Source organism: Pogoniulus pusillus, chromosome 1, assembly GCF_015220805.1.
Source record: "Pogoniulus pusillus isolate bPogPus1 chromosome 1, bPogPus1.pri, whole genome shotgun sequence".
Classification (NCBI taxonomy): domain Eukaryota; kingdom Metazoa; phylum Chordata; class Aves; order Piciformes; family Lybiidae; genus Pogoniulus; species Pogoniulus pusillus.
Genome location: NC_087264.1, coordinates 53,493,848 through 53,521,598, shown reverse-complemented (window position 1 = coordinate 53,521,598; position 27,751 = coordinate 53,493,848). Strand labels below are relative to the sequence as shown.

At 48.7% G+C, this 27,751-nt stretch overlaps 2 long non-coding RNA genes across 2 annotated transcripts in view; both read right to left on the bottom strand.

Moving 5' to 3' along the window:
• Positions 1-12,706, bottom strand: part of LOC135180146 (uncharacterized) — a 31,192-nt gene extending 18,486 nt beyond the window's left edge. The window contains exons 1-3 of the long non-coding RNA XR_010304295.1: positions 12,389-12,706; positions 6,322-6,390; positions 4,053-4,333 (exon numbers count right to left, since the gene is read on the bottom strand). This is a non-coding gene — a long non-coding RNA (uncharacterized LOC135180146). The remainder of the gene's footprint in view (positions 1-4,052; positions 4,334-6,321; positions 6,391-12,388) is intronic.
• A 1,861-nt stretch (positions 12,707-14,567) lies between these two features.
• Positions 14,568-27,077, bottom strand: LOC135180964 (uncharacterized). Its single transcript, XR_010304622.1, has 3 exons — positions 27,037-27,077; positions 22,932-23,042; positions 14,568-14,884 (listed from the first exon to the last, which is right to left on the bottom strand). It is a non-coding gene; the product is annotated as an uncharacterized LOC135180964 (long non-coding RNA).
• Positions 27,078-27,751: the final 674 nt, after the last annotated feature.

Here is a 27,751-nt window from a genome sequence, read left to right as displayed (position 1 = left end):
TTGGATGCAAAGATGCTGAGGGCCCTGGAGCAGCTTTGTGAGGAAGAAAGGCTGAAAGGCCTGGGGCTATTTAGCCTGGAGAAGATAGCCTGGGAGAGGGATCTGAGCAATGCTCAGCAAGAGCTAAAGGGTGGGGAGCAAAGAAAAAACTCCTTGGACTCAGTGACTTTGAAGGTACTTTCCAACCTTAATGATTCTACCTTTCAGCTTAAACTTCACAAAAGCAGCCTGCCTCCTCCTCTGCACCTCCACCCAAATGTGTCACCTCCAGCCCCTGTCTTGCTTGTCTGCTGCTGAAGGCTTGGTTACAGCAAAGTCCAGTGCCCAGGGAATCTCTGGTTTTAAAAAAGCCCCTAAGAAATGGAAACCATCCAAACTGGAAAGAGCGTTTGGCAGATGATCCTGCACCCAACAGCAGTTCCCAATTCTCCTGATCACTAAAAGGAAAAATTGTCTTCTATCTTGATATTTTAGTTATCAGCAATCTCCTTATTTCCAAAGAATTAAGCCTCTCTACCAAGGAGATCTTAATGAAAGTGAGGGATCTTCTATTTTCCCCTCCATTGAAAGGTTGTGTCAGTGATACCTCTCCTATGGAGACAGACTGAGACAGTTGGGGACGTTCGGTTTGGAGAGGAGAGGGCTCCAAGGAGACCTTATTGTGGCCTTCCAGCAACTGCAGGGAGCCTGCAAGAAAGCTGGGGAGGAACTTTTTAGGGTGTCAGGTAGTGGGGAAATGGAGCAAAATTAAAAGTGGGTAGATTCAGATTGGATGTTAGGAATTAGTTCTTCACCATGAGTGTGATGAGAAACTGGCACAGGTTGCCCAGGGTGGTGGTAGAAGCCCCATCCCTGGAAGTTTTTAGGGCCAGACTGGATGTGGCTGTAAGCAACCTGATGTAGTGTGTGGTGCCCCTACCCATGGCAGTGGGATTTGAGCTAGATGATCTTTGAGGTCCCTTCCAGCCCTGACAATTCTGTCATTCTGATTTCATTGCTGCCACCAACTATCTGAAGGGAGGCTGTAGCCAGGTGGGGTTGGGCTCTTCTGCCAGGCAACCAGCAACAGAACAAGGGGACACATGCTCAAGTTGTGCCAGGGGAGGTCTAGGCTGGATGTTAGGAGGAAGTTGTTGGCAGAGAGAGTGATTGGCATTGGAATGGGCTGCCCAGGGAGGTGGTGGAGTCGCTGTCCCTGTAGGTGTTCAAGCAAAGCCTGGCTGAGGCACTTAGTGCCATGGTCTGGTTGATTGGCCAGGGCTGGGTGCTAGGTTGGGCTGGATGAGCTTGGAGCTCTCTTCCAAACTAGCTGATTCCACGATATTCTCCCAGAATGTCCTCTCTAGGCTGAGGGAAGGGCTTGGCTGAGTCTGGCCAGGCATGTTGAGATGGTTTCTGCCTGCTGAGTCAGACCATGCATCAGGAGCAGTCTTGGGCCATCCAGCCAGCCAGGGAGATACTTGGGAGATTTCCCCCCTGATTATCTGGTTAACTGAGAAGACTTTAAATTTCCTGCTAAGGGTATCCTGCAAATCTCACAGGTGAAAATACCACTGGAAAGAAAACATTTCAGTGTCTTGGTTTAAACACAGCTCCCCTGTAGTCTACTAAGGTTTGCTAACCTTCTCAGACTGCTGATCTGTTCCTGGAGCTAGGCTGGCCAGATAAACCAAACCTCTGTGGTGGTTCTGCTGTTCCTTTGGGTGCTCTGTTGGACTGCCTGCAAGGTGAAAGGCTCCATGGGCCAAAAGCTGTTGGCTGAACTTGTGCTTGTACCCACGGGCCAGCGAAGCAGCCTGCAAGTTGTCATTTGGAAGTCACTCAAACTGCAGTTGGCTTTTTTCTGAGGACCCTCCACTAACCTATGCTTAAATTGATGGGAACCTGGAGGGAAAGCAGAAGGCACAGCAGTTTCTTAGCATTTACAAGGAAGGATGTGGAGGGGCAGCAAGCACAGGGCAGAGGGAACCAAAATCACAGAGTCATAGAATTAATCAGCATGGAAAGGACCTTTGAGGCCAAGCCCAACCTATCACCCAGCACCATCTAATGAACTACACTGTGGCACCAAGTGTCATATCCAGTCTCTTTAAACACTGTCATAGGTCAGACTGGATGATCTTGAGGTCTCTTCCAACCTGGTTGAGTCTATGACTCCAGGGACGGTGACCCACCATCTCCCTGGGCAGCCTGTTCTAATGCCAATCACTCTTCCTAACATCCAGCCTGTGCCTCCCCTGCTGCAGCTTGGGACTCTGTCCCCTTGTTCTGTCCTGGAGGTGTTGAAGCAAAGCCTGGATGAGGCACTTAGTGCCATGGTCTGGTTGATTGGACAGGGCTGGATGCTAGGTTGGAATGGATGATCTTGGAGGTCTCTTCCAACCTAGCTGATTCTATGATTCTAAGATTGAAGCAGTGCAGCCCACCAGCTGCAGATATGTGAATCTAGAGCTCACCTAGATCTTCTGGGGATGACCAAGGAGAGCTCAGTCTCTGACACACCATCTGCATATTGGGCTGTCTTTGCCCTTGGAAATTTCCCTTCCAGACTCTGCCCTAATGGATCAACAGCACACACTAGGGTGCTACAAACATAGAATGGGTTGGGTGGGAAGAGACCTTTAAATATCATCAGTTTGCAGTCAGCATGGACATCTGCAACTAGAGCAGGTTTGAACTACCTGACTTGGAATGGTACCAGGGATGGGGCTTCTACCAACCTGGGCCAGGGTCTTATCACCCTTAGAGTGAAAATTTTCTTACTTCTCTCGGGTGTGCATCTCCCTCTTTAGTTCAAACCATTACCCCTTATCCTATCATATCAGGCCCTGCTAAAAAGTCTGTCCCTAGATTTCTGCTTGGTCCCTTTCAGTACCAAAAGACCACTAGAAGGTGTCCCGAGATCCTTCTCTTCTCCAGGTTGACCAACCCCAACTCTCTGTCTGGCCTCACAGCAGAAGGCTTCCAGCCCTCCCACCACTTTTGATACATCCTACTATCATTATTAACAGTACAATGTTAGCCTGCACAAAACTGCTGCTCAACAAAACTATGATCCACCACAAAGGAGTTCAGTTTGCAAGTCCTCATTTGGAGCTCCGATCCAGCAAGATCAAGGCTCCACCTCTTTCCTTTTGTTCTGGAAGATGGCTTTCACTTTCTCTCTTCAAGACAAAAATCAGCCAGATGGAGCATGGCAAAATGGGGGGGGGAAGAGCCTATCAGCATTTCAAGTGTTATCTCCTCAGAACCTTGGATTTCTTCTGACCTGTAAACCAGAGGCTGATTCATGTCTGTGATCACTCTTAACATACTCTCCTAACCCAGTCTTACTCCCACAAACAGTCTTGACCTAGTTCAACTGAGGCAGCTGTGTGACACGTGCTACATTCCAAACATAAAGAGAGCAGAAGACAACCAGAAACAGAGTCAAGTGCCACCAAGATAGACCAGGAACTCACAAAACCTCTCAGTGTTTTGAATATAACTCACCTTGTGTCAGGTCAATCAATAACTTATACTAGTTAACTCTTGTTAGAGGAAAACAGAGTGCCCACAGGAAAGAACAACCACAAAGAAACAAATACATTAGAGCAAGCTCTCTACAAGCATCTATTGGCTGTCAGAGGTGGCAAAGTATAAGCTAGAAAAGACCCAAAGAAGAGTAATTGCTAGTTAAAACAGGTGATCAGGAGCTAGCTCCTCCTCTTCTATCACAAGTAATGCTGGAATGCCTCATGGAAAGTTGTTCTGTTTTGTTTTTCCCTTGGATAGCTTTGAGGTTCTCCTCAAACTTTAGGTGAAGCGCCCACGTTTTTACGCTTGCTTTACCAACCCATGCAATGAAGACAAGATGAGGCCTACTTACCTAACCAGGATGTTCTTGAAGGTATCTACAGCATTGAGGTAATCAATCAAAGTCATCAGAGGACAGTAATAGAAATCATCAGAGAGACCAAAGCATACAAGGAAGCAGAAGGAGGTGAAGAGTGCTTCTCCTCCACCAAAAGAACAAGAGGCTGTGCAAGTTAGATCAGTAAAGAAAGTCTCACCTGGGTCAGAAGATCAGGGACTTATTAAGACTTGGACCTTCATATGTGGGACTCTTGGAGAATCTTGATGCATAGACCAGGACCCCATCAAAACCAGGCAACTCATGTGCTAAGGTCCTCTGACACCAATGGCGTGAAACACTTGCAGCAGTTTTGGATTGAAACAACAGTTTGTCTGGTGGCTTTAGCCTTCCCCTTTGCATTACAGAGAAACACCATGGAAAAGAGAGAAACTGAGTCTTCCTCCAATGGCTACCAAGTCAGACCCCAGAGACATACTTCTGTGCAACAGGGATGAAAGGGAGAGAATCATTAACACAATGAAGCTGGTGGAGGACTATGGCCTCAAGGCTGAGGATGAAGCCAAAAGCAAATCGTACCATACGAGTTGAACCTATGGAAGAAAGACAGTGAGCAGGCATCACACTTCAGAAGCAGGGAGCACAACCTTTGAGGAGTTCTGCTATGAGTCTTTCTGCCAAGATTTCATTTTTCCATCAAGCTTCAGAGTGTTCTTTCTGAAAGCTCATGATGGAACTCCTCACCAATAAGACCCATGATCTTTAACGTAACGTGCCCACGCCTGGCATTACAGGTCTGTAATGCACACTTCAAGGTGCATTACACATGGTCTTGTGCTGGTAGGGGAAAAAAAGAGAGAGAAGGAAGCAATGAAGAAATCTGTGTCAATCTTTACCTCAAGCTAGCCAGTGGGGTATGGAGTGGGGCGGTATTAACTTAGGAAGCACTTGTTAACTGAGATGATAGAACATGAAGCCAAAGGATCCATTCAAAGTAATCAAGTTCTCTCAAGGAAGAAGACAGTGGGGTGAAAAAAGAAAATACATTTGTTGAGCTGAGGTGAAAGACAAGGTGAGATGCCCAGGGTTGTGAAGACACGGTGTTGTGAACTCTTAACCTACCCTAAATGCTCCTGTAACTCTGCTCTTCTCTCATTTGTTGCTTTTGATGTGTTCCTCCTTATAATGGACAAGAGGTAATGGGCATGAGCTTGACCACAGAAGCTTCATCTAAACATCAGAAGGAACTTCTTTACTTTGAGAGTTACAGAACATCAGAACAGGCTGCCCGGAGTGGTGGTGGAGTCTTCATCTCCGGAGGCATTCAAAACCCACCTGGATGTGTTTCTATGTGATTTGCTTTAGCTGACTCTACTCTGTCAGGAGATTGGGGCTCGATGACTTCCAGAGGTCCCTTTCAGCCCCTACCATCCTATAAGTCTGTGAAGGTAGTTCTGGCTATGGAAAATGGCAACATAAGATCACTGCTCAGCCAGGAAATCCAATGGATGGGAGAGTCAAACCAGGATGGCAGAGTGATTATATCAGCCACTTCTCCAGTTACAGTTATGATTGACCTCACACCTACAGCCCAAGGCTCCAGACAGCCCCATTCAGTAGGGCAGAAACATCTGGCACAGTGATTTCCAGTACCAAGGAGAATTAAAACACAGCTGGACCATGAGGTCTAGACCACACATGACTTTTTGCTTGAACTTCTCTTTTCACCACCAGCTAATCTGCATCCACTAACAGCAAGTTCAGCCCTAGAAACGGCACTGAGGTCAGAGCTGGGTCTGTTTGGATCTGAGATGTTTCTATCTGGGTCCCAGCTGTTTCTGTTTGGATCTGAGGGGTCTTTGCAAGATCTGAAATGTCTTTGCAAATGAAGCCACTAGTTCCTTGACTATGACTGACAAACCATCAGCTTGCATAGAGCTTGTGGAAGTCCCATGAGGAACAGCTGGCCATGAATCAATGGCTTTTACTGTCCCAGCTGATGAATCTTTGCTCTAGGAACTTAGAATCCTTCTCTTCCTCTAACTTTGCCAGCTCAGTGACTATGGCTGTTGGTACATGGCACTGCTGGATCATGAATCAGGAGGAGGTAATTCATGTCACTGGGCATGGGAGTGGAAACATCTACAAGGTGAAGACACGCTTCAGTTTCCCTAAGGAAAACTGTGACAGCAACTGGACCAAACAGCTATCACCAAGAAGACAAAGACATGCCATAAAATGAACAGGAGGAAGGACACACTTCAATACTGGAAGAGTACAAGCCCTTCAAGATGGTCTTCAGGAACAACACTGCATGGCAGCCAGCTGGTGACATCACTATCATCATCCAAGTGCCTCCCCAGCAGGCCCACCAAAGCAAAGGGCAGGTAGCAGCTGCTTCTCTCTTCCTTGCTGTGGTGGCTACATTGACACTCTCTCAACGTCATGGGATGTGTATTCATACTTACCCAGCTCATGATGTGAACTGGATAGCGAAGAAAGCATCACACATAACTCACAGAGTATTAGCAGAGTATCTGGAGATCACAGAATCATAGAATTGTTTTAGCTGGGAAAGCTCTGAGGTCACAGAATTTGACATTCAACCCAACACCACTATGGACATTAAACCATGTCCCAGAGTGCCACATCCATGTGTTTCTTGAATACCTCCAGGGACAGTGACTCCAGTCCCTCCCTGGGCAGCCTGTTCCAAGCACTGACCACTCCTGTAGCAAAGAATTTTTTTCCTAATCTCCAACTTCAGCTTCTCCTGGCACAATCTCACAACATTTCCTCTTGTCCTATCACCTGATATTAGGGAGAAGAGACCAAACCCCACTGCACTGCAACTTCCTTTCAGGGAGTTGTACAGAGCAATGAGGTCTCTCCTCAGCCTCCTCTTCTCTAGACTAAACATGTCCAGTTCCCTCAGCTGCTCCTCACCAGCCCTGTTCTCTAGACCCTTCACCAGTTTTGTTGCCCTTCTCTGGACCTGCTCCAGCAGCTCAATATCCTTGGTGGAGAGAGTGGCCCAAAATTGAACTTAGGTGCAGCCTCACCAGTGCCCCTTACAGAAGCAGGGTCACTTCCCTGCTACTGCTGCCCCCACTACTGTTGATCCAGGCTACAGATGAACACCAGAGATGCACAGGCTATGACCAGATTGCTCTAAGTACGTGCTGCAGATCCAGCTGATGAGATACAAACTTCTGCACACCCCTCAGAGATCAACACTTTGGTGCTGCTTTTGCAGTGAGTGCAATTATTGCAGGGCTGTGTAGGCAGGGACATTCTGTGCCATGATGTGCTGAGGGGTTCAAGGTTTGCACACAGAAACCACTCTGGAGTAGTTGCTCAGGGTTGATGCTGAGCCCTCAGCTTTGAAAGCTCCTAATTCTTTTTGTCTTTAATATGAGTAAGTGTAGAGCTCTGCACCTGGGGAGGAATACCATGCACCAATACAGGTGAGAAGTTGACCTCCTGGAAAGCAACTCCATGGAGAAAGAATCTGGGAAGTCCTAGTGGACAGTAAATTACCCATAGGACAGCAATGTGCCCTTGTGGGCAAGAAGGACAATGGACTCCTGGGGTGCATCAAGAAAAATGTGGCCAGCAGGTCAAGGGAGGTTCTCCTCCCCCTCTACTCTGCCCTGGTGAGACCACATCTGTCTGGGCTCCCCACTTCAAGAGGGACAGGGGTCTACTACAGAGTTTCCAATGGAGCCTGTCAGGATGATGAAGGAACTGGAACATCTGTCTGATGAGGAAAGGATGAGAGACCTGGGGATGTTTAGTTGGGAAAAGAGAAGACTGAGTGAAGATCTTATTAATATTTATAAATATCTGAAGGGTGGGTGTTAAGAAAGAGGTGCCAGGCTCCTTGTGCTGGTGTCCTGTGATAGGACAAGGGACAAAGAATACAAACTGGAACCCAGGAAGTCCCACCTCAATATGAGGAGAAACATCTTTATTGTGAGGGTGGCAGAGCCCTGGAGCAGGCTGCCCAGAGAGCCTCCTTCTCTGGATGCAGTCCTGTGTCACCTGGCTTAGGTGACCTTGCTTTGGCTGGGAGCTTGGAGTCAAGCTTCTCACATTCTGTGATTTGATGATTGTCCTACCTGATTGTTCCTTACATTAGCAACACATGTCATGAGTTAAAATTCTCAACATGAGTCTTACAAGATTATTATTGCAATTGTTATATAACATTAATTACATAATTACTATGAGAAGGTATTGGTTGTTATTATAATAAGCTATTGGCAATCCTGGGTGAAGCTCCTGTTCTGTTGGACGCGGCGTCAAAAAGCAATTGCATGGAACACTCTTGCTGGGAGACAACTCCTGAAAACAGAGGTTGTGGCATTAAAATAAAGATGATCCTCACTGAGGGGGGAAGAAAAGAATTAATAACCACAGATTATTGCCACCCACGATGTGGTTGGTACTGCACAAAACAATGGAGCAGAGACATTGCCCCACAAGGTTGCAATGCAAGTGGAAGGGCATAGAACAAAGTCACAGTCCCATGAAGAACAGAACAAAGTGACTCATGGTTTTGTAGAGACCTGGAAAGATTGAATTTGCAGAAGAATGTTCCAGCTAGGCAGATCATTCTGGTAAGACCATGGTTAACAAACAGACAAAAGATGATAGGAAGGAGATCTTGGTTAGAACAAAGGGGAGCGGAAAGGCTCAAGTGGCAGAAAGATCACTTCATGAGATCTCAGTGAGAGATAGAAGTAGATAGAAAGGAGGTCTTACAGAATCATACAATGGCTTGGGTTGGAAGGAACCTTAAAGATCATCCAGTTCCACATTTGAGTAGAACAAAGAAGAGTGGAAGATCATGAGTGGCAAGAGCAAGATGTGCGGCCTCACATTCCCAGTGGGAGTCACAGAATCACAAAATGCAGAGGGTGAAGGGGACCCTCGAAGGTCATCTTGTCCAAACGCCTGGCAGTGAACAGGGACAGCTCCAACTGGATAGGTTGCTTGGGGCCCCACTAAGTCTGACCTTGAATGTCTTCAGGGATGAGGCCTCAACCACAAGCATAGTCATTAGCTTCAGCAGCCAAAGAGAAGCTGATGACTATGCTTGAACAGCAGAAGAAGCTTCTTATACAATACAAATCTGCATCACAACAAGGTGAGATAACCTCACAACCTTATTGGTGATCCTCATGTTTCAAGGGGAAAACCATCATGGAGCATCCAAAATCCTCTGTGGTGTATACAGATGAGTGGAGCCACTTGCCTTGGCTTGATACAAGCTTTACAAATCGTATGATCATAGAACTGTTTAATCTGGAAAAGACCTCTCAGATCATCGAGTCCATTGGAATCACAGAATACCAGATTGAAAAGGACCTCAAGGATCATCTGGGTCCATCCTTTCTAGGTACTAGTAGAGTTTAAATGAGATGGCCCAGCACTCTGAAATGAGAAAAAGGGTGCACTAACCTGGCAGTGAGACTGCATGTGGGTGGCCACGAAGTCTGTATTGTCTTTCAGAGAGGTCTGCAATGAAACAGAGAGAGCAACACTTCTGCCAGATGGTTGGTGGTCTTGTGCCCTCTCCTTCATTATTCTATCAACTCAAAGTCAGCCCAAGCCATAATCTGCTTTGTTTTTCCCTGTAACCACTCATAAAGCACGGGTATTTAGCACAACTGAAGCCTAATTAATCTCTGGTCATAAAATAGCAGAAGATGTCCAACAAAACATAGTTCTACATCACCAGCATGGACTTTTCCATCTGGTCCTTCTACTACATGCACAGTTAAGTAGAAGAGAGGGTTGTTTTCTTATTTGTGGAGTAGAGAAGGTAATGTGGGGTGTACTCTTCAAAGGTTTTTCATAAGTAAGTGCTAGCTCAGCTGCCCATTTGCTGTGAAGAAGACCATATCTAGACCTCTACAAGCACTATGCAACTACTGAAGACAGTCCAGAGAAGAAACAGAGAAATGAGGAAATGACCCCATCTACATGGTTTTTCACTCTTAACATGGTGACATTTGCTACCATCCCTTGAACAATAATTTCATAAGCATATGTAGCCTCCTTGAGAGAAGTGGCATCACAGGACATAGATTGGCAGGAGGAAAATCAAGACAAGCACAGGAACGTGCAAAGCAGAAGGAACCTTAATGAGGAATAATCTTCAGCATAAGCTTCTAAACTTAGATAAGCACTTTCAGGGCAAGGTCCTGCATTGATGCAAGTTGTTGGACTAGAAGGGAATGGGAGTAGAGAGAAAGGACAGGACAGGGGGAAAAAAAGAGGTGGTGGTGGTGGTGGTTAGCCTTTTACACACATCTGACATGAAAAGAGCCAGCATCTGGAAGGCTGCAGAAGGTGGATGAGCTGTGTGCAAGCTGGAGAATTCCCTCTGTTGCACAAGCTATGCAAATGTAATTGTAGACTAGAAAGTGCAGTGACTCATAGGTGAAGTGGATGTGAGAGGATCTGGGTTAAAGAGAGTTTGTACTGAGAAGACCATGTGTAGGACCTCAGAAGTTCCCAGAGAAAGGGAAGCGCAAGGAATTAATGAAAACTCATTATAAAGAGTTCACCCTGTCACAGGCTGTACCCTTGAAGTGGCAAGCAAGGAGCTCCTGAAGCTCTTTAAACCTGGTGCCATTGCAAACCACTCAGATCAGTCAAAAGATTTGAGAATGGGGGCCAGGAATAGCGAAAAGAAAACAGACGAAGATCCAAAACCTCAGAAAATGACAGGCTGGGAACAACTTGCTTTTTTTGGCAGGAGAGGATAAAGGTCATCAAACCAGAGATCATATTCTGAGGGCACAGGTTGGACCTAAAAGAGGTGATGGACTCCAGCTGTTGGAGCGCTATGCAGAGGTAAGAAGCGGCTCTGCCCCATGGTGTGTCATCACCCCATGGTGTGTTGCCTCCTGCAGCTCTCACTCATCAGCTGACCCCTATGACGTACGCATCAAGATTCACAGCAACAAACCACAGCATCTCCACCTTCTCTCAGCTGGGTAGGCAAATGACAGCTGAGGGGGTGAACAGATGGCTGCAGAGGTGACTCAAGGCCAAGCTAACTTAAGATCTCCACCTTTCTGCAGAACAAGTGGACCCATGGTGCAACAGGCAAGAGAACAAAGAGATGAGGGCTTTACAACCCTCATCCCATTCCTGGTAGGCCTACATTCCTTCACTGCAGTGGGCCAAGTCAGTGGATGAGCACGCAAGCAGGGTCAGTACCACCTCCAAACCACCCCACTTTGGACTCTGCACCGCCTGCCACAGCTTTGCTTTCCAGTGCCACCATGCTTTTGAGGCCATCACCCCACAGTTGCACTTTGAGCCCCCTCTGAGGTCAGGCTGAGGCTCATCAGAGGAGAAGGCAGAGCACAAGGCGTGGTGCTTGCCTCCCACGGTGCCCTGAGACAGTTAGCATGAGCTGTTCATTACTGCTCTTTGCACAGGAGCTCTTCAGACCAGCCGGTCCTTTGGGATCCCCTCAGCCATGAAGTAAAGACCTCCCAACATCTCCTGGTTGAGAAACTTGCTTGAAACTAGCAACAAACCCAACCCACTCCTCTCAGCCAAGACATCTGTTGGTAACCACCACGCTGAGTGCAGCAGCCTCGAAGATGCACCACAGATGGCTGCAGCCAAGGTGGAGACTGAGCCTCAGGAGCTGCTAAACTCTGGTTCTTCCGGAGCTGACAAGCTCTGCAGCTCCCGAATCCCACCCCACCACCACCCCTCTGAGAAGGGCTGGAGCAGCTCAGCGTCTCACCTTCCACCTCGCCAAGCGGCAAAGTTCCGAAGCTGCAATTTGAGTTCCTCCATAGATCAGCGATCAGAAATTACTATGTATAAAGATTTCCCTCTACAGGTGGCTTGAGCTTGCAACAGCCTCTCACTTGCCTGCAGCACTTTAATTAGCATTTTCTCTCATCATTTACTTTCTTATTATTTAGTCTCTGTGTGTGTCACCCTACCCCCAGCCCACTCACCCCCAAACTCCACTATAATCCTAGTCCCGCGGAAGCAAATCCTCTCTGCAGTCACCATCAAGTCCCGTCCACCCTCCTCCACCTTTAGACTCTTTCTGCAATTAAAGTTTCATTTGTCAGCTTGTTAGCAAGTGGATCCCTTCCTTCTGCACCCCCCCCCCCCCCCCACCTCAAAATGTGACAGAGTGAAAACTGCTGCAAAAAAAGTGGTGGTGGTGCTGAGGTCTTAAATCTTGGAGCTCAGCACCTCACATGCCTTTTGTGTGAGCATGGAACACACAAGACACACGACACAAACTCTTGAGGAGAAGGAAGGATGGGGTTGTGGGGGGTATGTGGATGAAACGTTGGCCCCTTTTCACAAAGCAGAAGACACAGCCTGAAAAGTCTACTCGGTGGGAATGACAACGACAAAAACAACAACAACAAAACCATCTAAACAACTGAAACGGGAGAACAAAACTTTGCCAAAAGCCAAAGGGAAAAAAATCACCTTCACACACACACACACACCACACAGACGGAGAGAGCAACCTACCTTGCCAAATCTTCTTCACTTAGTTTTGTATGCAAAAAGACCCCAAAACCAAAATAAATACAAAAAGAAGTCCCCCAAAGCAAAAACAATCCCCAAACAAAACCAAAAGAGAACGATTCCCTCCCTTCCAAAAGAAAAAAGAGCTTTTCCCTTCTTTCCCCCCCCTCCACCTCAGATGGTTTTCTAGGGAATCTGGGGCTGGGGAAGGAAGAGCTAAAAGGCTGGGAAGGAGCTGTCTAAAGAAACCAGAGCGTTTGTTTTAAGAGCTGTGGATCGCAAAAGGGTTTCGCGTAATGTGTTGCCTGCACTCGTCCAGGAGAAAGGCAGAGGGGAGGAAAAATAAAATTAAATAAATAAAAGGCTGGAGAGGGAGGGAAAAAAAAAAAAAAAGAAAAGGCAGGCAATTAAAAAAAAAAAAAAAGGAGAGCGACAGAGGCAAGGCAAAAAAAAGAGGCAGGAAAAAAAAGAGTGGGGAAAAAAATAGAAGAGGTCAAAAAAATAGAAGAGGAAAAAGAGACGAAAAAAGAGGGGGGAAAAAAAAAAGAAGCAAAAAAGAAAGAGACAAAAATAAAAAGAGAGGAAAAAAGAAGAAAAAATAAAAGGAGCCAAAAAAGGTAAAAAGAAAAAAAGAAAAAAGAAGGGAAAGGGAAAAAAAATAAAAGAGTTTAAAAAAAAAAAAAAAAGAGCCGGGAGAAAGAGAGAAAAAAAAAAAAAAAAAGGCAGCCAGTCGGTGTTCAGAGGCTGACTTGGAGACAGGGAGAAGCAGCCCCCTCCCTCCTCCCTCCTTCAGCCCCCGCCTGCCGCCCACGCCTGCCGCCCCCGCATCCCCCCCAACCCAGCCCCGCTGCTGCGGGGGGGATCCGCTCAGCCCCCGCTCGGCTCTCTCCGGTAATATGGAGGGTAGGGGACACCCACTGGGTCCCTACCGCCCCCAGCCTCAGCTGCTGCAGGGTTGGGGGAGACACCCACTCATCACCCCCCAGCGCCCCCGGCGATGCTCGGACCGATGGAGGGGCACGCACACATAGACACACACGCGGGACACCCTCCCGCTCCCCGTCACCCACGCAGCTATTTCCATCCCGGCTGCAGCCCCACGCGTGTCCCTGCTTGCCTCTGCGTGTCCCCCCCCTTTCAGTGCCCAGTTAGAGAAGGGGGTTTAATGGTTTATTTTCCACTGCACTGCGTCTCACCGTGGATATTTTCTACTGGGTTTTTTTGGTTGCTTGTTTTTGGGGGTTTTTTTTGGGGGGGTGCGGGGGGCAAGGTGCAAACAACCCAGGGGGTGGGTAATGGGGAGGGGTGGGGGGGGCGCTTGTGATGGTTTGGGGACGGGGAGGCGGGGGGGGGGAACGGCTGTGGCTGCTGGAGCCCTTGGCTCCCAGTAGCACAGTCAGTGCCTCCAGTGTGTGCTATTGACCTGCATTGACGTCATTGCGTCATTAGGTCTCCCTTAGAAACACTGACTTTCAAAAATAGTATCAAATTAATTCAACTGGCAGAGAGAAGCCACTAGCTGGAATGAGCCATAAAACTCCAGAATCTTCAGCTTGGCTTTGGCTTTACTGGTCCTTTCCCCCCCACCCCCCCCCATACCCCTTCCATCATCCCCCTCCCCAAACCCACCCCTCCAGCAAACCCCTGGCCGAGGAATCAGGCTGTATGGAAAATACCACCGATGGAGCAGCAGCAAAAACAGAGAGAGGGGAAAAAAATAAAAAGAGAGAACTAGGAGGGGAAGGGGGGGCTGGGGGGAGAAGAGAGAGACCAAATTAGATTGCAAACCCAAGCCCAGCCTCTCTTCTCTCTCTCTCTCTCTCTCTCTCTCTCCCCTCCTTTCCCTTTTCTGATCTAAAAATATCCCCCCTGCTCGAGCTGACTGCGGTATCTTTTGTGTTGCATCTTTCTGTTTTTAGCCCAAGCATCAGCCACCGAAGGGTAGCCCGCCAGAGATCAGAAGATATCAATCCACTGATACCCTCTGGGGTGGGGGGCAGGAGGGGGGCAACCAGAATGAATGCTAAATGCCAACAGCCAGACATTCAGTTTGTAATTTGATGATTTTCCTCTTTTGGGGGTGGGGGCAGTGGGGTGGGCGGGCAGGAGACAAGAGGTTATTTTAGGATAGCAGCTTCCACTTTGGGTTTTTCTGGTTTGTTGTGGGTTTTTTCCCCTTTTTTATTTTTCCACACACACTCCTCTTACATTCAGGTTTAAAAATATCCTCCCTTCCTCACCCCCACCTCTCTCACGTGGACCTGTGGGCATGCACATGTCACCCCCCATTCATGCCACAGCGATGCAGCAGAGCGGCGGTAATGCGCGGCGATGGCACATTCACAACTGTGGTGGCCCCGGCCTGCGTGCCTGCAGCTTCAGCTCACAAGGGAAGGACACAGCAGCCCGCAGGAATTTCATTAAAGGCTGGGGGATTTTAAATCCACAAGCTGCTTACTGGGGCTCCATCTTGTCTTCACCTGGCAAAACTGATTTAATCTGCAGAAAGAAAGAGGAGGAGAGGGAGGAAAAAACCCAACCCACCACCCCCATTTACACTGCTTGATGCAAGATGGATCTCAGAAACGTAGAATCATTTGGGTTGCAAAAGACCTTTCAGATCATGGAGCCATAGAATGGTTTTGGTTGGAGAAGACCTCCCAGATCACAGAACTATTTTGGTTGGAAAGACCTTTCAGAGCATAGAGCCATAGAAAGGTCTTGGTTGGAGAAGACCTCCCAGATCACAGAACAATTTTGGTTGGAAAGACCTTTCAGATCATAGAGCCATAGAAAGGTCTTGGTTGGAGAAGACCTCCCAGATCACAGAACAATTTTGGTTGGAAAGACCTTTCAGATCATGGAGCCATAGAACGGTTTTGGTTAGAAATGACCTTTAAGATCCTCAAGTCCAACCATTCTCTAACTCTACCAAAGCTGGTGCTAAACCATGTCCCTCAGCACCACATCTCTATGTCTTCTAAACACCTCCATGGATAGGGATTCAACCACCTTGCTGGGAAGCAGGGGCATGGTTTGGCTTGATGACCTTGTATTTTCCAACCTTAATGATTCTAATGGTAAAAGCTGTTGACAGCACTGAGCTTGGAAACCTGAAGCAGGTCCATACCCATGGCACGATGCAGTTGTGTCCCTCCATGGTCTACACTATACATCATAGAGACAGCATCATCAAAGCTGGAAAAGCCCAACACCTCTGTGACCACTAGACCATGTCTCAAAGTGCTACATCTGCTCATTTCTTGAACACCTCCAGAGATGGTGACTCCATTACCTCCCTGGGCAGCCTGACCACTCTTGCAGAAAAGAAATCCTTCCTAATAGCCAACCTAAACCTCCCCTGGCACAGCTTGAGGCCCTTTCCTCTCATCCTGTCATTAGTTGCCTGGGAGAAGAGTCCAACATCAGCCTCACTCCAACCTCCTTTCAGGTAACTGTTGAGAGCAATGAGGTCTCCCCTCAGCCTCCTCATCTTCAGACTGCACAGTCCCAGCTCCTACAGCCTCTCCTCATAAGACCTCCAATCCCCTCACCAGCTCCTTGGCCCTAACAGATAAGCCATGTGTTCACACCACACCTTGTTCTGCAACCTTCACAGTCCAAGGGAGTGCTGAAGACTTTTTTATTCTCTCCTCCAAGCATGGGTGAAGCTGTTGAGGAACAGAGGCACCAGGCTAGACACCAATAATTTGGAAGAGCAGGCCATAAGTAGGGCTCTCGCCCTGCAAACATCATTCACGTGCCAGGCGTTGAGGCTGTGACTAATCCATTTGGAAACTGAAGGGATTACTCAGAGGAGTAACATCCAACTCATGCCTGTTTGGAGGAGCAGGGCCTAGATGATTAATCACTGCCACAGCTCAGCACCAGTGGAGGCACCTCAGCACCGGGTGTGTCCAGGTCCAACCTGGGGAACCTCGGTTGCTCTGCTCTGGTGAGGAACAAGCATCATCATCATCATCATCATCTGCTTAATGAGGAAATACAAAACACACCCAGATGCTGAAAGTGGCCTTGAGGTGATTGTCATGATGCTGATGAAGCCTCCCTGGCATAATGCCACTTGGGGCAAATTCAGAGGGGTTTGAGCAAGAAGCATCCTCAGCTGGGCATCTCACAAGTCCCTTTATTTCATGTCATCACAGAATGGTTTGGGTTGGAAGGGGCCTTAAAGATTACCTAATTCCAACTCTCTGCTCTAGGCAGGGACATCTCCTACCAGATTAGGTTACTCAAGGCTCCAATCAGCCTGGCTTTGAGCACCACCAGGCTTATCACAGCCTCCACAACTTCTCCGGGCAGCATGTTCCAGTGCCTCACCACCCTCATGGGGAAGAATTCCTTCCCAATAGCTTATCTACATTCAGCTTCTTCCAGTTTGAAGCCATCACCACATGTCCTGTTGCACATGCAACTATAAAAGTCCCTCTGTAGCTCTCCTGTAGCCCACTTCAACACTGGCAGGTTGCTCCAAGGTCTCCCCACAGCTGTCTTCGGGCTGAACAACCACACAGATATGGGTGCATCTGCAGCCTGCTGGTGACTCCATGTCTAGCACTGGTATAAGCAGGGGCTCCATCCTTATTTCTGAGCCGTAAGACATGTGCTGAGGCCAGAAGGTTTCCAGGTGATTCCAGGTGACTCTGGCTGCATCTGAGTCGCACCTGTGCCCGGAACAGGTGACTTCTACCAACAGCTTTTGGGAAGGGAACAGTGTCGATGCAACTTATGCTTTACAAGGCCACCTTTTTCCAGATCCCTCTATCTCTGGCTTAAAACCAGGGCTGGTGAATGCTCCAAAACAAATAGGCCAGTGTTGGTTTAGAAACAGAAGCAGTCAGGAAAAACTGGTCATGACTCATGGAGGGAAGATAGGAGACAGATGAAAAAAAACCAACAATGAAAACAAATGAGGATTAGGTTACCTGGATCAAGGGAAGTCAAAGCAAAACAAGCAACCTGGTCAACTGCCTCAGTAAGTCACTGATCCAAAGCCTCCTCAACACAAACCCTTGTGGAGTTTCCACATATTTGCCGTTTTGGGGGCGATGGTGGTGAACAAAGGGAAGGCTTTGGGGCAAGTGTGTTGGATAAGCAGGGTGGGTGCAGAGAGAAGAGTCTGCAGGAGAGGTCAGAGCTGTGGAGAGGTCAGAGGGAGGGGGGCTGAAAGGTGTCAGGAGATGAAAGGGAAGGGAAAAGACTTGGGGCCCTGGCCCAGAGATGTGGTGAGAGACTTGGTGAAGGATGAAGGGTGGGTAGGCAGTGATGAAAACAACCTAGAAAAACTCCCTCCCTTCCCTCCATGTAAGCATAATGTAGTCCATCTCACTGCCCTTCTGATGGGCACCATTCCCAGCTCTGACCAGAGCCACTTGAAGCTTTCCCTTTGTATGGCATTTTCATTCAACCAGGACTCAAACACTGCCATGCTTCTCCTTGCCTCTGAAGTTACCTTGGAGTGTGGGGTGAGAAGAAGGGTAAAGCTGAGATGGCCCAGGAGAAAAAGAGGAAGGATAACTACAAACAGTGCATGGAGAAGAAAAGGAAGCTGTCAGAAGACATGGAGGTACAAAGTAATGGAGGGGACTTCAGGGAAGCTGGAGCACTGGAAAAGAAAGAGCCAGAAGGAAGGGAGTGGATGAAAAGCAGTGAGGAGGAATGGAAGAAGCTTAGCGATGGTCTTCACAGACTTCACAACCAAGGTTTGGAGTGCTGTGTTTCAGGTGTCCTGCTCATTGTGCATGTTCCCTTCATGTTTGTCCTCCCCAGATCTTCCCCAGCTGTTCTCTGGGGCTCCATGCTGGTCCTCGCAAACACAGGAGGAGAAAGGAGAGGGAAGTACAAGAGTGAACCAAATGCAGTGTAAGGACCCGGGGCAAGCGAGACACCACAACTGGATGCCCTCTCCCTGGAGCTGTTCAAAGACAGCAACCTGGTCTAGTAGAAGATGTCCCTGCCCATGTCATTGAGGTTGGACCTAGATGATCTTCCAGGTCCCCTCCAACCCAAAGCATTGTGTGATTCTATGTTCTGGGGGGGTACGGTATGAGCAGAGGAAGACAGGATGTTCCAGAACCTCACTCAGAGGGAATTAAATTTCCTTTCAGGAAGCAGGGAAACAGAGACTGGCTGAAAGCAAGCATGGAAACCCTGGAGATAGAAAACTGTGTTGCATATGCTGTTTGCAATGCAGCTTCCAGCCTGCCCTCTGGGCTCTGTGCCACTGCGAGGCACTCACCTGCACACCAGCACCCACCTCCATGCACATCAGTAGGCACACTGGAAACAAGCATGGAGGACTGCAGGGAAAGCCACACACAGCAAAAGGGTGCAAACTAGGTGTGGCCTGTGTTCAAGTAATGATCTTACACACATCATGCTAAAAGTTATCCTGACTTATCCCTTTTTTCCCCAGATTCCTTCTGCCAGATGGCCTTACTCACCTGTTCCAATAAGCAGGAGACAACAGAGATGTAGACCATCAGGCTACTGTCAATTCCTGCCATTCCTACAAACACAACAGCAAAAGCTCTGTTGCTGTTCAGAAGAGTGTGGCCAGAAGGTCAAGGGAGGTTCTCATTCATCCTTACTCTGCCCTAGTGAGGCCACACCTGTAACACTGAGTCCAGATCTGTGCTTTCCAGTCCAAGAGAAACAGGAAACTACTGGAGAGAGTCCATTGGAGGCTGCAAAGATGCTGAGGAGCCTGGAGCATCTCTGTGAGGAGGAAAGGCTGAGAGCCCTGGGGCTGTAGAGCCTGGAGAAGAGCAGCCTGAGAGGGGATCTGAGCAATGCTCAGCAAGAGATACTTGATGAGGGGCAAGAGGATGGGGCCAGGTTGCTCAGAGAGGTTGTGAAGTCTGGTGGGCTAAGTGCCCAGCTTCCCAGGAGAGAAGGCAAGCTGAAGGCAAGCTTGGGGACCAAGGTAATTTGCCATCAGCAGGTGTTTGTGTTAAATGAAGATCTGTGAAGCTGGCTGCCAAAGAGCTGAAGAAGGGAGTCTTGTGGAGATAAGTTGGCCCTGTTTTGGCTAAAACTGATGAAGCAGGGCTCAAATAACATAATCACCCAATTTCAAAGCACTTTTTGAGGGCCAGGGTGCCCAAGCAAAAACCTTTGCCTAATTAAATGGAGTTTTAATATCAAAGTTAACTGTCCTTGGTATGCTAATGAGCCAAACTGAGATGACAACATTACTCCTTCACCCAAATCATGCTGAGCACCACCTTGGAAGGAGGGACAGATAGGGCTATGGTATAAAAACCCCCAAGAGGAACATCTCTTAGGGTGCAGGGGCACTAGGGCCAGCAGCAAAAGGTGCAGCAGCAGAAAGACAGAGATGAGGACAATCAATGGGCTGTGCTCCTTCTCCTCCACCCAAGACAGGGACATCTTTCTTGGTGAGAAGATGGCTGAACTCTGGCTGCATTTCTGGAGCTATGGCAAAGGTTTGTGTCTCCAGCTGTGCCAGATGTTACCCAGGATTTATTAATTCTGAGATCAATCATCTTGCAGTCAGTGCCTTTATCACCAGCAATCCCAAGCCTGTTGTATATGTTGCTCTCATAAATTAAACAATTTCACTGTCTGAACTTTCTGAAGCTGTGTCAGTACAGGTCCTTACTGGGGCACTGGAGAGAGGCAAAGGTTCATTTTGTGCAATAGTTGCAGTAAGAATCCTGGGCTCTGAGACAGGCAGACATAGAATGATAGAATTGTTTTGGATAGAAAAGATCTCCAAGAGTTCCAGCCTTCAACCCCGCACCATTATGGCCATCAAACTATGTCCCCAAGTGCCATGTCCACAGGTTTCTTGAAACACCCCTGGGGATGGTGACTCTACCACCTCTCTGGGCAGCCTGTGCCAATCCCTGACCACTCTTGAAGCAAAGAAATTTTTCCTCATCTCCAACCTAAACTTCTCCTGGCACAATTTCACAACATTTCCTCTCTACATTCTAATGCTAAGGAGGAGAGACAACCCTCACTTCACTCCAGCCTTCTTTCAGAGAGTTGCAGAGGGCAATGAGGTCTCCCCTCAGCCTCCTCGACTCCAGGCTGAACACCCCCAGTTCCCTCAGCCGCTTCTCTCCAGCCTTGTTCTTCAGACTCTTCACCAGTTTCATTGTCCTTCTCTGGATCCACTCCAGCACTTCAATGTCCTTTTTGTAGTGAGGGTCCAAATTCAAACCCAGTATTTGAAGAGCAGCCTCACCAGTGCCCAGCACAGGGGTCATGGGGATCTCCTCCTCTGGAGAGATTCCAAACTGACCTGGACAATGCAATCCTGGGCAAGCTGCTGCAGGGCACCTGCTTTAGCAGGAGAGTTGGACTGGGTGATCTCTGTTTGTCCCTTCCAACTCCCACCATGCCAGGATCCTGTGAAACTAAACACTCTACACTCCATCTTTTGTCCTGTATCATGATGTCAGCTTCCCCAAGCTGCTCCAACAGCTAATCAATACAGCTACAGCCACCACAGCCACCACCCTCAGAAGAGATGCAGATAAATGCTGGGTTTCCAATTTGTTGCCTGTGGTTCTAATTATAGCACACCCAAAGAAAGTGCCTCAGGTCTATTTATGAGGCTCCTCACTTGTTACTGTGCCATTCCCAGGAGCCAATGCCAGCAGGACACCCTTAAGATAGTGTTGAGAAGTGATGTTTCTCTCAGTGTTCTCTTGCTGTCTTCCCAAGTGTTGCAGTCTGGCAAATATTGGAGTTTTCTAGAAGAGGGAGGCACCATGCTACCTGTGCAGCAACAAACCTTCTGAGCACCTAAAAGACGGGGAAAGGAGGCAGCTTGCTGCATGCAGCACTTCGGGGTCAAGTAGAGCAGAGCCTGCAAGAAGACAGCAGGCTAAGAACAGTTAGGAATGGGGAGGGAGGGATGGCCAAGGTAAGTCACCAAACATAACTGTAGGTGAGACTGACATGTCTTGCTCTGCTCAGCTGTTTTAATCAAATCCTGTGCTTAAAGACTGCCAAGAATGACTGCAGAAGGTTCAGTTCTTGGAAGAACCACCAAGAGATTTGCAGGCTGGATAGGCTGCCCAGCTCCTGGGTTTAGGAGCAGCAGAGACCACATGTGACCCAGGTAGCAGAGTACACAAACTAAGGGCCGTGTTTAGCCCCAGGTCACAGAATCACAGAATTGTCAGGGCTGAAAGGGACCTCAAGGATCATCCGGTTCTAATCCCCCTGTCATGGGCAGGGACACTTCACACTAGATCAGGCTGCCCAGAGACACATCCAGTGTGGGCTTAAAAACCTCCAGGGATGAGGCTTCCACCACCTCCTTGGGCATCCTGTGCCAGTGTCTCAGCACGCTCACAGTGAAGAACTTCCTCCTAACATCCAATCTGAATCTACTCACTTCTAGTTTTGCTCCATTTCCCCCAGTCCTATCACTACCTGACACCCTGAAAAGTCCCTCCCCAGCTTTCTTGTAGCCCCCTTCAGATACTGGAAGGCCACAAGAAGGTCTCCTCAGAGCCTTCTCCTCTCCAGACTGAACAACTCCAACTCTCTCAGCCTATCCTCACAAGGAGAGCAGCTCCAGCCCTCTGAGCATCCTCGGGGCCCTTCTGTGGACACACTCCAGCACATCCTTACCTGCCCTGTAACAGGGGCTCCAAAGCTGGACACACTACTCAAGGTAGGGTCTCATCAGAGAGGAGTAGATCAAAGGAAGATGACTTTTTCCCCTCCTCTCCATGTGAAGAAGAGTTACCCTCACAACTTGAACTCCAAAGGGAAAAGTCACTGCACAGAGCACAGGAAACTCAAGGGTGGGGGGGATTTATCTGGAATTTAACAAAAGCAAAGTCATGAGCATCTCTGGCACTATCAAAGCCTTGCCAGACTGGTACCACAGTGAAAGGCATCCAGCCTGCATCCCACTGTCTGCTTCAGCCCATATTCAGGGCTAAACTACAGCATTTGCTCTACTACCTCAAACATCATGGTGAGAAGCAGCTGAGAGAACTGGAGATGATTAGTATGGAGAATAGAGGGCTGAGAGGGGAGACCTTCTGGGTTTCTACAACTCACTGAAAGGAGGCTGGAGCCAGGTGGGTGTTGGTCTCTTCTTCCAAGGAACAAGTAATGGGATGAGCAGAAATGGCCTGAAATTGCACCAGGAGAGGTTTAGGTTGGATATTAGAAGAAACTTCTTTACTGAAAGGGTTCTCAAACACTGGAACAGCTTGCTCAGGGAGGTGGTTGAATCCCCATCATGGCAGGTGTTACAAAGACACAGGTGCTGAGGGACATGGTTCAGCACCTGACTTGAAGTAGAGTTAGAAAAGGAGTGGACTGGATGATCCTAAAGGTCTTTTCCAACCTAAATGATTCTGTGATTCTATAAGGTCTGACTGTGAAGTTTTAACCTGCCTCCCACCACATCTGGCTCCATTTTGGATTGGGAAGATAAGACCCCAAAAACCCAATGCAACAACCATTTCCTGAGAGTTGCCTGGTGAGGAAAGCTTCTGCTTCCCTCATACTTTCCTTTCTCACTCACATTGGGAAATCTGTTTGAGAGCAAGACTTCAGCCATCAGCAGCGGAACTTTGCTACAAGGCACCTCCAGATACACCCCACAGCAGCATCTTGGGTGTTGTACCTTTAAAATCTGGAGGAGAAATTTGGGTTATGGTTTGGGATGGGAGGAGGAGAGCGGGAAGGAGGGGGTGGCATCCAGCTTTGGAGAAACCTCCTGCCTTGCCCTCACTGAACAGCCCCCAGGGTCAAAAGATGCTGTCCAGGAGAAGGCAAAGATGCTTTTTGCCCTCACAGAGATGTCTGTATGGTTACTGCAGTGAGCAGAAGTATCCTCAGCATCCAACAGACCCCCAGATACTTCCAGCTCTCTGTGCTGTGCTGGAGCAGGCTGCCCAGAGAGGCTGCAGAGTCTCCTTCTCTGGAGAGATTCTAAACCCAGCCGGCCATTGTGATCCTGGGCAAGATGATGTGGGTGCCTCTGCTTTAGCAGGGGGGTTGGACTGGATGATCTCCAATCCCACCATGCTGGGGTTCCATCAGAAAGATCAGCTCCACTAAGCTCTTTGTCTCATGGCTGACTAAATTAATGAGGACAATAATGCAAAGATGGCTTTGGCACGGCTGCTGTCATTGCCTTCAAAGTTCCCTTCCAGCTTGCTGGAATGATAGGTTTATGGGAGTCTGGGTCTCTAGGATACCGTGGCTCTGGAATTATAGGATTCTAGGATTTGAGGAGTCTGAGATTCTAAGATTTGCTGATTCTGGCATTCCATGATTCTAGGATTCTGTGATTCTATAACGCCAGGATTCTGAGCTCCTATGAGTCTGAGTCGAGGTTTCTGGGATCGGATGATTTTATGATTATGGGATTCTAGGATTCTAAAACTCAAGGATTCTAGGACTCTGGTACTCCAAGATCCTGTGAGTCTATGAGTCAAGGACTCAGGGATTCTGGGATTCTATTATTGGAGGATTCCAAGATTCCAGAATTCAGTGATTCTAGGATTCCAGGACTCTGGGATTTCGTGACTCTGGGATTCTAGAGTCCTGAGATCCTATGACTCAAGGATTCTCTGGTTGTGTGAGTCAAGGGGTTTGGGCTTCCCTAACTCTAGGACTCCAAGATCTTTTGATTCAAGGGTTCTAGGATTCTGGGATGCTCTGACTCTAGGATTCTCTAATTCCGAGCTTCTGCGATCCAAAGCTTCTCTGACAGCTTCGCGCAGCCTTTGGGAGCTGAAGCAGTTTCTGCACCTCTCCCTCCCCTCCCCCACCTCGTTAAAGAGAGCGCAGGGCCACCTCCGAGCCCTCCTTGCCCCGCCGCGCAGCCCGCGCCGGTGGGAGCGGCGCGCCCCATTCAGCAGCTCCTGCGCCGTGCTTTTGTCAATGGAGCCGCCGCGGATTTATGAATCAAACCCAGCCCCGGCCCCCTGCTGGCCTCGCTCCGCTCCCTGCTCCCTGCCGAACACCCCCCGCCCTCCCTCCACTTCACCCTCCTGGCAAACAAAGCGCTCCGGCAAGAAAAGGTTTTGTTTCAACCTTCCCAGGGGCTTTAAAACCCCCAAACAGTGGGGGGGGGGGGGGGGGGGGGGGGGGGTCGGGATGAGCGGGAAGGACAGCATGGAGAAAACGAAGCACACGTAAAACCAAGGCAGGGCTGTTTTGCGAAGGAGGGAGGGAGGGGGCAGGAACTGGAGATGTTCAAGAAAGGTTTAGCTAATGGAACTGAGCAAGGACGCTGAGATGGACGCAGAATGCAGCTCAGCTCATCCCTGGGACAGGTAGAGCATGGGAAATTGCTTCTGCCTGACCTATATGGCTGGAGAGCATGGGTAAAGATGGTTCTTCGTGGCCTTTTCTCTCTTCTCACCCTTTCCAAGTCCCTGATGTGGAATTTTCTGGGGTCACAGGTTAATGGCAAGAAGGACTGAGAGGCAAAAAGAACCCCATGCCAACCGGGTCCAGCAGAAGGTGTCCCTGTCCATGGCGGGGGTGATTGGAACTAGATGATCATTAAGGTCCCCTCCAACCCAAACTATTCTGTGAGTTTGTGGTTCTATGATTCTTTGACCTAATCCACCTGAGACATCCCAGCTGCAACACTTTGATTTGGAAAGTGCAAATCCAATGGAGGAGAAGAGGCAAGAGCCACAGTGCAGAACCTACCCATGGCCCTCACTAACAGGTGCCCATCCTGCAGCTGGTCTCTGTAGCAAACCCCCAAGGAGACAGAAGCCAGAATGGACCTCCCAAAGCCAGTGGATGGCCCTGCTGTGACAGGCTGGCTGTGTGATTGCTGTCCCCAGGATTGTAACTGGGGTGAGAACCTGGGAAGGCTGGGGCTCCCATCACTGCTTTCCTAGGCAAGACGAGTAGTTGGTTCTCCAACTCCTGGGGGCTCTGTGGCTGGATTATTGATGGGAGGAGGTGAAAAAGCAATAAACAAGAAATCAACCAAATTGCTGGCATGAGGGAAGGGCAGGTTATTAATAGAGTCACAACACAAACCCAAGATCTTTGTTCCTGCAAAGATAGGCAAAGGTGCAATCTGGTTGCTACCAGAGGCAAGGAGAGGCACAGCTCCCCAGAATGTGTGTGGGGTACCTCGTTACGCTCAGCCTGAGCACGCAGATCACCTTCATTTGTAGTTCCACATTCTTTGGTCAGGGATTTCCTCCTTGGGTTTGGGGAACATCTATCACTGCAGGGCAATGCTATCAGGAGACAGGATGCTAGACATCAAATAACACCCCCCCACACTTGTGTGTGTGTGTGTGTATTTGTGAACCCTTCCCATGCAACTCCCTGTCTACATCATTAGAAGCATTTTGGGGTTGGCCCCTTACCTGTCTGTCCATAACACACAATGAGATTGCTGGCAGAATCTCAGCATGGTGGGGTTGGGTAGGGACCTCTGAGGATCATCTAGTCCAAGCCTCTCTGCTAAAGGGAAGCCCTGATGATGATTAGAGCCCCTGAGAATGGACATCACAGGGTTTAAAAATACACACTGTGGTGGGTGTTCTGAGTGACCTTTGCTGCTTCTGCCTTGGAGAGAAAGCTTTGTTTTCCAGCCAGCCTTAGGTAGCTTGTGGGATTTTCTGTTTTACTTCACATGGCTGTCAGTTCAGAATACTCAGATGGAATATCTAACTTGAGCACTCTCCACCTTCCCCTCTCCTCTCTCTGCATGAACTGATGCAGGTTTCTTCTCCTGAGCAAGCAGAGTGTCTCCAATCAAACACTCTGGCAGCTAAATCAGGTTGCTGAGAATCTGTGTTCAGGTTCTTGCTTCAAGATACTCAGCCCTCCCAGGTCTTGGTTCAAAATATTCAGTCTTGCAGAGAAATCCCCTTCACTCCCTAGAGCAGCCAGAAAACTAGATCATCTCTCTTTCCTCCTCAGGAATGCAGGAAGGAGAAAGTAGCATGCTAAGATGTCTTTCTTGGGGCAAGACCCAGCTCCTCTAGCTCCCAAAATGAGGAGAGTCAACACTTGGAGAAAACAGAAAATCATAACCACTGCCTGCTCACAGGAGAAAACCACCAGGACTACACCCCACATTTCTCCCTTGTGCTTTTGAAAGTCACAACTTACAAGATCGTAGACTGATTTGGGTTGGAAGGGACCAACCCCCCTGCCATGGCCAAGGACACATTTCACCAGGTTGCTCAAGACCTCATCCAACCTGGATTTGAATATTTCCAGGGAGGGGGCATCCACAACCTCCTAAGCAAGCAGTTCCAGTGTCTCACCACCCTTACTATGAAGAACTCTTTCTGATATCCAGTCTAAGATTCCATCCAAGAGAAGGTAAAGCTCCTGTTAGAGACATCTGAAGGGTTACTCCAGCGAGCAAAAGCATCCTAAGGTTCCACTACAGCCCCAAAGGTGCTTGATAATACAGAAAGAGATCGACTCCACTCAATCCTTTGTCTCATGGCCACTAAATTAGTGAAGACATTACACAAAGAAGCCTCTGCTGAGATGTAATTCCTCACTGATGTTGCCAGTACCCTTCCCTAGCCACAGAAATGCAGGAGTAAAAGAGAGGTTTAGGGATTTTCCCCTCTGCTGCCCAGACACAATAACCTGCCCCTTGGGAGCAAATAGCATCTCCTTACCCGGGTTTCTTTTCTCTGCTGGTTTGACTACACCATCACCACTGACCTACTGAAATGGGAGCAGGGAGGGGCTCGAGGTTAAATCCAAAGGGTGCTAGAAGCCCCACCCATCATCAGGGGTTGTTTGCTGGGGACAGGTTTAGCCCTGCTGCTGCTAGTCACCACCACTCCCAAGCACAACTCATGCTCACTACACCTGCTCTGAGGGGGACCAGGCACCTGCTCCCCTCCTTTGGTTCACCCAGGATGGCTGAGATGAGAGTACCCACCCACCCATGCTGAGGCAAAGGTGCTCTGAAGAAAGAGATTTGTTTCCACCTGCACATGGCCCTGGCACAGCTGGTTGCACCTGAGGAGGTGAAGCTCTTCAGGTCTTTGCAGCCTTAAAGAAGGGGTGGGAGGAAGCCGGCTGGCAACAAGCTGCAGAGCTCTTTGTGGTGACGTTATTTCTGCATGCTAGAAACGAGGAGTCCAAGGGGGGTCAGTCACTTTGGACCCGGCATAGCAGGAGTGGAAGGTGCCACATAAAATTGAGTGAAGGTGTAAATAGAGAGGATCAACCTGTGCTCTCCTGTGCCCTGGTAGGGTTGTAGTGGTGGGATTGCCACACCTATCTCATCCCCACTGACAACCAGGGCTGCATTTAGGGCTGCTCTCTTTCCCCTCTTTATCATATCCTTGGCACAGTGGGGATGTGACTGTTGGAGCTGGGGAG